This window comes from Stegostoma tigrinum, chromosome 40 (genome assembly GCF_030684315.1).
Source record: "Stegostoma tigrinum isolate sSteTig4 chromosome 40, sSteTig4.hap1, whole genome shotgun sequence".
In the NCBI taxonomy this organism is placed as follows: domain Eukaryota; kingdom Metazoa; phylum Chordata; class Chondrichthyes; order Orectolobiformes; family Stegostomatidae; genus Stegostoma; species Stegostoma tigrinum.
Window position 1 is genome coordinate 18,462,078 of NC_081393.1, and position 11,479 is coordinate 18,473,556.

Below are 11,479 nucleotides of genomic sequence, written 5' to 3' on the forward strand. Positions count from 1 at the left end.
TCATTTTAATCCCCGTTTCTCATCGGGCCATTTATGTTTTACAAGTCTTTTGAACTGTTGAGAAACGATTTCACATCTATATATCGCAGACACTTTTTTCAGTATCACACTCTGGGATTACATCATCTGTAATGAAAGAAAACACATCAGATACAAGTTAGATAGGTAAATGCTGCATTTTTTTTTTAAAACAAGGCAGCCTGCCTCAAGATGATCACCTTAAAAGGAAAGCTGCTGTCTCAAGGTGATCTGTAGCATCACAAAGGAAATATAGAACACTACAACAGAGGAACAGGCCATTTGGCCCACCCAGACTGTGCCAACATATGATACACAGCTAAACTAAAAACATTTCACCTCTAAGTGGCCCACACCTCTCAATTCCTGCCTATTCATTAATCTGTTAAGCTGCCTCTTAAACTGTATCTGTATCCAACATCTCCTCTGGCAACGCATTCCTGGCACTTACCAGAGTGTAAAAATCTTGCCTCTCACATCTCCTTTAAACTTTCCCCATTTTACCTTAGGCCAACGTCCCCTAGTTCAAACCTGGGAAAGAGACTGACGGTCCATCCTATCCGTTTCTTCATACTTTGTAAACCTCTATCAGGTTGCCCTTTACCCTTTGACAGCCGAGTGAACCACATTATTATTTGTCATCAATCACTGCTTCTGAGAAATTTTCTCCCGAATATTCCTCACACCTGGATAGGAGTGGACTGAACCGAACAGAGCAGCGTCAATACTCAGGCTACAGACAGCAAGCAGATCTGACTCAGCGATGTAATATGAATTCTAACAAATTCCAAATGTCCAATTTAATTTTTCAAGTCTCAATTAATTTTAATCCTTCTCAACAGGGACCCCGTGTCAACAACTTTCCATCTTGCGCTGACCAGGTCACACCCAAGAAACTAATTTACGAGAGGAACCACAATTTACACCTCGAGAGAGAATGGCATTGATTGGTCACAGCATTGCTGTACAGTCCGCCTTTTAGAGTTAAATAACACACAGGACAAGAGTTCGCTGGTGTGTGTTGTGTGTCACTGGAGGCAGCTTGCTGACCAATCAACACTCTCTTCTCTCACAGGATAAATTGCCGCTCCCTCTGAAATGAGGCATTCGTGCATCAGCCCTGATGAGGATGAGATGAGAAATGGTGCCAGCAGCTCTCTTGTATCAGTGGGACTCGTTTTCAACACCAGTCACCCTGCGGCTGCTGCTGTGTTGAGCTATCACTGTGGATGTCTGCTCACAGGTACAATTTGCAGTCAGCCAGGCCGAGCCTCCACCCGTACAACGAATGAAACAGCAACTGCTTACCTTGAACTATTCCAGAGCCAACCTGACAGCTACATTGGAACACAGGCCCTCAGTCGCTTGGAGGATCTGAAACACAATCAAACAAAGTCCACAATGAATTATAGACTCGCGTGAAAGGTCAATGAGATATACAGACACTGCACTCCATGCGCAGATGGAGTACTTTGTGTACTCCACACACAAATCATGCAACACTCTACGCACAGGTTAACAGGTCTCGTCTGTACTGTATGATTCTATGGAGATAGTAGGAACTGCAGATGCTGGAGAATCTGAGATAACAAGGTGTAGAGCTGGATGAACACAGCAGGCCAAGCAGCATCTTAAGAGCAGGAAAGTTTGACGTTTCTGAAGAAGGGTCTTGACCCGAAATGTCAGCTTTCCTCTCCTATGATGCTGCTTGGTCTGCTGTGTTCATCCAGCTCTACACCCTGCTATCTTTGTATGATTCTACATCCAGATAATGTGCCACGTAGGGATGGTACAGCACAAAGACAAGCGAATGGAATCAACTGGCCGTTGGTGGCATTTAAATTTCCCACATTTGCCAACACCCACTAGATCTATCGACAGATCCTTCTATAGCCTTCTCCTGAGTGTTTCTCTTCTGCTCACCCCTCTGCAGTTGAACATTTCTAAATTCACTGTCAGGACATAGAATCATCTCCTGACCTGCTGATGAATGAAGGGTGAACATTTGTGAAAGGCTTTTGGGGAGCCATCCAGAATAATTATAAATAAGTGCTGAATCACTCAACAGCTCTTGTAGCAATTATCCTAGATTTGCAGCCTACTGTTTTGGATTCTCTCACCAGCAGAATCACTTGTTTCTACAGCCACCCAGCAGTTATTTTCTTTTGGGAATGCAAATTATTCAAAGCCGGGAGACAGCCCCCTCAAAGATCAAACAGTTGTACAGCACAGAAACAGACCCTTTGTCCAAACAGGCCATGTTAACCATAATCCCAAACTAAATTAATCCCACCCGCCTGCGTTTGGCTCATTTCCCTCCAGACTTTTTTTTTTATTCATGTACTTATCGAAATGTCTTGAAAACGTTAACTGTATTCAAATATATCACTTAGTCTGGAAGTTCACTCCACATGCAAACCACTCTGTGTACAAGAAAAAGTTGCTCCCATGTCCTTTTTAAAACTTTCTCCTCTCATGTTAAAAATACACCCCCCAGTTTCAAAATTCCCCACCTTAGAGAAAAGACCCTTGCTATTCACTTTATCTGTGCCCATCATGATTCACTAAACCTCTATCAGGTCAGCCCTCAACCTCCTATGCTCCAGTGAAAAAAAAACCTAGCCTTTCCAGTCTTTTTATAACTCAACCCCTCTATTCCTGGTAAGATCTTGGTAAATCTCTTCTGAACCCTTTCTAATTTAATAATATCCTTCCTGTGGCAGGATGACCAGAACTGCTCCAGAAGAGATCTCGCCAACATCCTGTATAACCATAACATGTTGGCCCAACTCCTACACTTAAAGGTGTGAGCAATGAAGGCAAGTGCGCTAAACACCTTCTTAACCCCCTTGTCGATATATGATGCAAATTTCAATAGAATTATGTACCTGAACTCCTGAGTCTCTGTTCCATCCATTGTATAAGCCCTGCCCTTGATTGTTCTATGCAAATCAAATACCTTGCATTTATCAAAATTAAACTCCATCTGCCACTCATCAGCCCATTGGCCCGATTGATCAAGATCTCTTTGTAATTTTAGATAACCTCCTTTGTTATCCACTGTGCTGCCAATTTTGCTGTTGTTTGCAAACTTACTAACCATGCCTCCTATATTCTTATCCAAGTCACTTCTATAAATGACAAGAGCCCCACACCGCTGGTCATGTCTCCAGTCTGAAAAATAACCCACCACCAACACCCTCTGGCTCCTACCGTCAAGCCAATTTTGTATTCACTTGGCCAGTTCAAATTGGATCCCATGGGATCTACCCAATCAAACCTCTCTGCAATTTTGAAACACCTCCACTTCCCAGTTTTCACTTCTCCAAGGAGCCGCCATCTCTCCAACTTTACAGTTAGAAGCTCTTTAAAGGACATCATTAGATTTAAGAGAGGGGACTCATGATGTTGTGAACAGAGTTAACCATCAAGATTTAGATAGCAAAGGATGGCCAAGTAATTGATTGAAAAGGAGGGGATAAATGACCAAATTAACCAGGAATATAAAAGCAGACTTTGTTTTGCCTTTTTAAAATTTACATTAAAAAAAAGGAAGTGAGTAGCTGAAGCGAATGTTGGTTCCTTACAGTCTCAGATGAGAGACAGAGGATAAGGTGATGATAAAGACACGAAACAAATATTTCATTTCATGGTAGAGGACTACTGAAAATAACAGGGATTTCAGATGGCAAGTGAGAATAAGGAACTTCAAGGTTCCATATCGGTCAGGAAATCAAACTTCAGAAATTAGTGAGATTGAAGAAGTAATAAGTCCCTGGACCTGATGGCCTATGTCCTGGGGATCAAAAGAAGTGGTTACAGAGAGAAAGAACTCATCAGTTCTGATCTGACCCTCTACAATCTTTGGATTTCACTACAGATTTTACAATGCTGAAAGAAACGCAAGATCAGATAGCCAGCAATTCTTAAGATAAATATAACCAGGTTTTACATTTGCTATGGGATTAGAGTGCAGGAGTAAGGGGGTCTTAGAACAATTGTACAGGACTTTGGCAAGGCCACACCTCGAGTGCTGTGCAGTTTTGGTTTCTGTAACTAAGGAAGGATACGCAAAACTAAATGCAGTACAGTGCAAGTTCAGTGATGAAAAGAGCTGCCTTCAGATAAAAGACTGAGAACAAATGCTGTCTATTCACAATGTTTGTGATGTGGTGGGCTGCTTTGCCCTGGATGCTGTCTAGCTTCTTGGTATCAAGTCACAGTTAGGACAGAGCAGGTTAGGATGCAGCTTCCTTATGTAAGGAGAACCAGATGGGTTTTTCCAACAATTCAGAATAGTCATTATTAGACTCTCAATTCCAGATTTTTATTGGATTCAAATTCCACAATCCCCCCCATGGAAATACATTATCCGCTGACTGGATAAACAGGCCATCATTTCCCCATTGCCTGGCACTTGTGTTGCCTGAACATCACTTGCCACCCACTAGCCCAAGCCTGGATACTTCCCGGATCTTGCAGCATTTGGAGGTGCTGATCATTTGCTGACCATCAGCAAACAGCCCACTTCTCACCTCACATTGGGGGCAGAAAACTGCTGCCAAAGTTTAGAGGGCTGGTCAGAATCTACCACATTGCTGAGGGTCTGGAGTTACGTATAGGCCAGGCAGGCAGGGATGATGGATTTCCCTCCCTGTCAGGCATTAGTGAACCTTTTCACAACTGACAATGGTTTCACGCTCACCATTGCACTAACTTTTAACTCTAAGTTGCCTCAAGGTGTCCAGAGTTTCACAGAAATTACAACTCTCTCTCCAAAAGTTAGAGACTGGTGAAAGGATGTGGGTGTTTACGGGGTGCTGCAGTCAAGTCATTTCATTCAGATTGGCTTTCTATTTTAACCTCAGAGACTGTTCAAAGTCATTGGGCTTAACGGACTGCTCTGTTACAACTACTGATTCTTGGCAGCACGATACGTGGTCCACGACATTACTCTCAGTTAGGAATTAAATAAAACACTTCAACAAACTCAGCAGCTTGATCCTTACTTCACTGGAGGAAGGAAGATCTCCCGACTACAATCGCAACACCAGCCAGCCGTTACTGCTGTGCTGTCGATTTAGTTGAAACTTACAATACAACCACAATGTTTCTGGTCCAATGATGTCAGTTTCTGCACAATGCTCACCTTTTTCCACAACGGAGGTTTCCCCACTGCTGCGGCTGACAGATTAGACCCTTCTCAGAGTTTGGCCCTCGCACCCGCTCCCCCGCCATCCTCACCCACCACCCACACGCATCCACATCCAGAGGATCATCTGCCACCACTTTCACCACATCCAGCAGGATTCCACCACCACACACATATTCCCCTCACTTTCTTTGTCAGTCTTCTGCAGGGGCCATTCCCAACAGGACACGTTGGTCCACTCCTTCACTCCCTACATCTTCCCCTGCAATCACAGAAGGTGCAACTCCTGCCTGTTTACTTCCTCTCTCTTCAGTATCCATGGCCCCAGACAGATCTCCCAGGTGAAGCAATGCTTTACCTGCACATCACACAATCTAGTTTACTGCATTTACTGATCACAACGTGGTTTCCTCTACATTGAAACGCAGACTGCGACTGCTTTGGAACACCTACGTTCTGTCTACAAAAGGACCCTGAGCTTCCCTGTTACAGAGTCATAGGTTTCCGCTGCACGTTAGCAGACCCTCACGTCCAACTTGTCCATGCTGACTAAGTTTCCCAATCTGACCTAGTCCTGTTTGCCATCATTTGGTCCCTATCCCTCTAAACCCTTCCTATCCATGTACCCATTCAGAGTCCTGTTAGATGTTGTAATTGTACCAGACTCCATCACTTCCTTTGGCAGCTCGTTCCATACACGCATCAACCTCTGGGTGAAGAAGTTGCCCATTAGATCCCTTCTAAATGTTTCTTCTCTCACTTCAACCTCTGCCCTCTAGTTTTGGACTCCTCTGCCTTAAAGAAATGATTTTGGCTATTCACCTTACCCATGCCCCTCATGACTTTATAAGCGTCTAAAAGGCCACCCCTCAACATCTAATGCTCCAGGAAAAATAGCCCCAGCCTATTCAACCTCTTCCTATAGCTCAAACTCTCCACCCCGACAATATCCTTGTAAATCTTTTTTGAACCATTTCCAGTTTAATAACATCCTTCCTATAGCAGGGAGACCAGAATTGAACGCAGTATTCCAAAAGTGGCCCTAACCAATGTCCTGTAGAGCCGCAACATGCCCCTCTCAACCCCTATACTCAACGCACTGACCAATAAAGGCGAGTGTACTTCACTGCCCTGTCTACCTTTCAAGGAATTATGAACGTTGACCACTGGGTCTCTTTGTTTGGCAACATTGCCAGGACACCACCATTAAGTGTACAAGTCCTGTCCTGACTTGCCTTTCCAAAACTCAGCACCCCATATTTATCTAAATTAAACTCTATCTGCTGCTCCTCGGCCCATTTGATCAAGATCCTGTTGTACTCTGAGGTAACCTTCTTCGCTGTTCACTATGACCACCAATCTTGATGGCATCTGCAATTGGTGTTGCCTGCCATTTCAACACACCACCTTGCTCCCTGGCCAGCATCTGTATCAGGCTTGCTGCATTGTTCCAGCAAAGCTCTACACAAGCTCAGAAGAACAGCACCTCATTTTCCACTTGGAACCCTGCGGCTTCCAGGACACAACACTGAGCTCAGTAATTTTACAGCCTTATTCCATCTTTGCCTATTTCCTACCCACCCTACACCCAGTACTGTCAAGACATGGGTTGTTTCTTACACAGGAAATCTATTTTCACCCACTGCCCCGTTCCTCCACACCCTCTCTATCTTCATTTTCAGCATTACATCATTTTAGTCCTGAGCTGCTATCTGTTCCGACGCAGTGTCACCGGACTCAAAACATTACCTCTGCTTTCTTCCCACAGATGCAGCCAGACCTGTTGAGTTTCACCAGGAAATTTCTGGTTTTCTCTTACAGACAAATGACGACGCCCCCCCCCCCCGCCCCCAAGAAAGAACAGGTAAACCCAACGTGAAACTGGTGCAGGATACACTGTGTGAAGTGCAAAGCTAAACCAGCCACAGAGAATCCGAAATGTAATACTCATGTCCCACTTATCGAGGATTTATTTTGTTCATCTCATCTCCGATTGGCTCACACCTCTTTTTGGTGACCTACAAGTCTTTCAGTATTGAGAAAGTAATGTTAAAAAGAAGCTTTGAGTCAGGAACATAAAGTGAGCCCTGGATCACAATACAAAACCAACATTACTGCTGGCATCCCACTGTTTTGTCTCAAACACAGATTAAAACAAAATTGCCCGACTGACATTATTAATACCAGTTATCCTAGTCTCCAACCCCTAATCCGATCAGTCAAACAAAAACAGGCGCAAGAAAAACAGTGCCATCACTTAAAATGTACATTTTTAATCCTGTCACAATGGTTAGCAAGTAATAATTATAAGATGTCTCTGATATAGCAAAACACTTCAAAGTGTCTCATTGCAGCTTTATAAAATAACAAATAACAAACATCGAGTTACAAGGTACTGCAATGCTGGAGATCAGAACCTGGGTCAAACAGATTGGTTTTAAATGAGCAAGGGTCACTCGAGACGCAACGTTAACTCTGGTTTCTTTCCTCAGTTGCTGCCAGACCGGCTCAGCTTTTCCAGTAATCTCTATTTTTGTTTCTGGTTTATAGCATTCAACGTTCTTTTGGTTTTAATTTGGTTTTAAGGGAGGGCTGAGAGTTGGGACGGAAGTGTAGAGATGGAAGATGCATTGCAGGGGGGAATTTCAGAGCTCGGGGCCCAGACATTAGAGGACACGGCTGCCAATGGCACTACGATTAAAATCAGGGAACAGCCGAGACAAAGCACAGAGATTGCAGAGGGCTGGAGGTTACAGAGACAGGGAGGCAGGGAGATTTGAAAACAGTATCGAAAATTTGAACACCAATGTGGGTGCTTGACCCAGAATCAACGTGAGCCAGCAATAGCTAGAATGGGGCTCAGCTCAAGCTAAGACTTGGGGAGCTGAGTTTTGGATCAGTTTGGGATTACAGAGGGGTGAAGGGGGTGGAAACAGTCAAACAAAGGCACAACAGGGGGCTTTGGCAGTAGATGAGCTGTGGAAATCATAAGTTTAGGGGGGAGGAATACAAGTGGAGATCACATAACAGGATGACAATTTGTGCTTGCCCAGTCAACAATGCTGAACCCACTGCCAGTAACAGGCACGAGTTACATCACAGTGACTACCGAAATATAGAAGAACGGAATTGATGCTGGAAAGGCCATCTGCTGGACACGACACATACAGGCTTTAAACTGCAATTCTGGAAATTAATGTGGCATTTCGTGGATACGTCACCAGGTTTCCATCCTCGAGTTGGACTATCCCAACGCAGGGCACAGCGTGACCCGGCCAGACATTCAGCTCCTCTTCATCAGCTGGGAATCCGAGCTGACCTCCTGCAGCATCGTCCATGGGAAGGTGCGGCCGGCAGTCATGGATCTCTTCGGCAGGTCTCCTGTTCACTGGCAGCGACAATTCCCCAAAGTTCGGATGCTCTGCAGCCTGGGCCCCCTTGACCATCTCCTGTACCAAAGGCAATAATTGTTAGAACTTCCTGGCCAAGCTACAAATTGGTCAGGACATCGAGTATAGGAGTTGGGATGTTATGTTACAGTTTCCTAAGTCATTGGTGAGGCTGCACTTGGAGTATCGTGTACAGTTTTGGTTACCGTTATAGGAAAGATGTAGTTAAACTGGAAAGTGTGCAAGGAAGATTTATGAAGATGTTGCCAGGACTAGTAGGTATGAGTTGTAGGAACAGGTTGGCCAGGGTACGATCTTATTCCTTGAAACCTAGCAGAATCAGAAGTGACCTTTTTGACGTGTGTAAAATCATGAGGGGCATAGATAGGATGAATTCATACTGTATTTTTCCCTCAGAGATGGGGAATTGAAAAGTGAAAGGCACAGGTTTAAGGTGAGAGGGGAAGGATTTAAGGAGGTCCTGAGGAGCAACTTCTTCACACAGACAGTGGTGCATATATGGAATGGGCTGCCAGAGAAAGTGATGGAGGCAGATATAATTTGGTTTATATGGCTTATTTGAGTGAATGTAACTGTTTTAAAGTAGGTTTAGAATCATATAATCATCACAGAATCCCTACAGTGTGGAAGTCAGGCCATTAGGCCCATCAAATCCATCCCAACCAGACACAAATCCTACTCTATCCCTCTAACTCTGAATTTCCCTAAAATGATCCACCTAGCCTGGACACTATGGGCAATTTAGCATGGCCAATCACCTAACCTGAACATATTTGGATTGCAGGAGGAAAACAGAGCACCCAGAGGAAACCCACACAGACACAGGGAGAATGTGCAAACTCCACACAGACAGACGCCCCGAGGGTGGATTCAAATCCCGGTCCCTGGCGCTGTGAAGCAGCAGTGCTAACCACTGAGCCATTGTGCTGCACCAAAACAGGTTCAACTGACTTCAGGTAACCAGACAGTACTGTCCCCCAACAACATTATAATGGACCATCAGCACAATGCAGAGACCAAACATGAACTTGTACGGCAGTGAGACAAGGGGACACCCAGCAGAGATACAGTCCAATATTGAAGGCTGCTGTAATGTTTCTTCTGGTGAAGTTCACAATTCTCTCACATCTGCCCTACCTCAGCAGCAACAGGTTCCTGCAGATGTTGTGAAGGAGACGGATGTATTCCGACGCAGCCCGCAGTACGTGCACTTTGCTGGGTTTCCGGTCTTTACGGATCAGCGGAACGATGCTTTTGAGCTTTGAAAAGCCGCCGTTTATGCTCTGGACCTGAAATGAGAAGCACATTGCCTGGCTATCACAAAGAGATGCACAGGGCCTTTACAGTTGACTGATGTTTAACTCATCTACTTTGAGACCGGAGAGATCTGCTAATACACTTGAGGATCTAGCACTTCTTTGAGAGAGCTGATAGAGGTTTAAAGACTAGAATAAATCTTCTTCACCTCGTCGTTTATTTGCTGCATCAGTTTTAAATGATTTGAAACATACTAAGAGCCACCACTCCATCGGCAGAAGCTTCTGTAGTCTGCAATCGTACAGCAACACAGCGCAAGAGTCCATTTGGCTCTCTGAATCCATGCTAGCCCTCCTCTCTCTCGTCAGTTCCCATTTCCCTGCGCAGTGCTGTGTTTATTCCCCCCGAGCACCCATCCAATCTCCTATTGAAATCATTTCCTGCGTCGACGTCCACCACGAGTTCCAGCTCATTACCACTCGTAGTGAAAAACAAAAAAAAGTCTCCCTCACACGTGCATGACCGCCCCCTGCAGCAGGGTCAAATGGGGGAAGTAATGGTCAAAAGACAAAATCAATGGCCCTTTAACAAGCAGAGTCAGTGTAGTTCTATAAAGGGAAATTATACCCAATGTTTTGAAAGGATTCTTTAGCAAGTTAACAAAGCAGGCTAGGTAAAGGAGAAGCAATGGATGCAATATATTTGGATTTTCAAAGGGTTTTGATAAGGATCCACATATTAAGCTGCTTAATGCAATAAGAGTCCATGGTGTTGGTGGAGAGAGGATTGGTGGAAGGTTAGAGGCGTGGAAGTGGGATAAGAGGGATGTTTTCAGGATGGTAACCCGTAACTGGTGCAGTTCTGTAGGGATCAGCGCTGAAAAGCTTGCAGCATGGAGGGGTTTGGGAATCCTCATCCAAAACGCTAGCATCCAAGTTCAGCGGGGAATAGGGAAGCTGAATGGGATGTTGGCCTTTATTTCAATGGGAGTGGAGTAAATGGGAGGTTTCTCTAAAGTGTACAAGGCACTAGTCAGACCACACCTGGAACACTATGAAGAGTTTTGGGGTCCCCGTATCTAAGGAAGATAGACTGGCCATTGGAGTCAGCCCAGCGAAGGTTCACTTGGCTGATCCCGGGTATAGAGGAACTGTCTTTTGGGAGAGGTTGAATAGGTTGAGCCTGTACTCATTGCAGTTTAATTGAAACACAAGTCTCTTGTAGGAGTGTCTAGGGCCACAGGGCATAATCTTAGAATAAGGGCTGGTCCACTGAAGACAGGGATAGAGCAGGAATTTTACTTCTCTGCGGGGAGTGAATCTGTGGAATTCTTCATTGCAGAGGGCTGTTGAGGCCGGGTGATTAAGTATATTTAAGGCTGAGATGGACAGATTTCTAATCAGGAAGAACCACCAAGTGTTATGGGGATGAAGCAGGAAAAGTGGAGCCAAGGTTACCACTGTCAGCCTTGCTTTCATTTAATAGTGGTGCACATTCTCTGTGCTGAATGACCTATTTCTGTTACTACATCTTGTGGTCTTATTTCTTGTCCAGACCTTTAAATCTGTGACTGTATCGTCCTTGTACCACAGGCATGGCTACTTTTAAAAAAAAATCTTATTTAAACTTCTCAGTCTTTTAC

General features: G+C 44.6%; 2 long non-coding RNA genes across 4 annotated transcripts in view; one reads left to right on the forward strand and one right to left on the reverse strand.

The window, feature by feature from the left end:
* The window catches only part of LOC125448033 (uncharacterized), a 30,135-nt gene extending 19,924 nt beyond the window's left edge, over positions 1 to 10,211 (forward strand). The window contains exon 3 of one of the 3 annotated variants that reach the window (XR_007246636.2): positions 9,365 to 10,211. This is a non-coding gene — a long non-coding RNA (uncharacterized LOC125448033). Of the gene's footprint in view, positions 1 to 860; positions 1,053 to 1,093; positions 1,590 to 9,364 lie in introns of those variants that run through there. The other 2 variants (XR_007246635.2, XR_007246637.2) reach the window with 2 other exon arrangements.
* LOC125448032 (uncharacterized) lies at positions 5 to 8,527 on the reverse strand. The gene is made up of 3 exons (XR_009443070.1): positions 8,392 to 8,527; positions 1,327 to 1,392; positions 5 to 126 (listed from the first exon to the last, which is right to left on the reverse strand). It is a non-coding gene; the product is annotated as an uncharacterized LOC125448032 (long non-coding RNA).
* Positions 10,212 to 11,479: the final 1,268 nt, after the last annotated feature.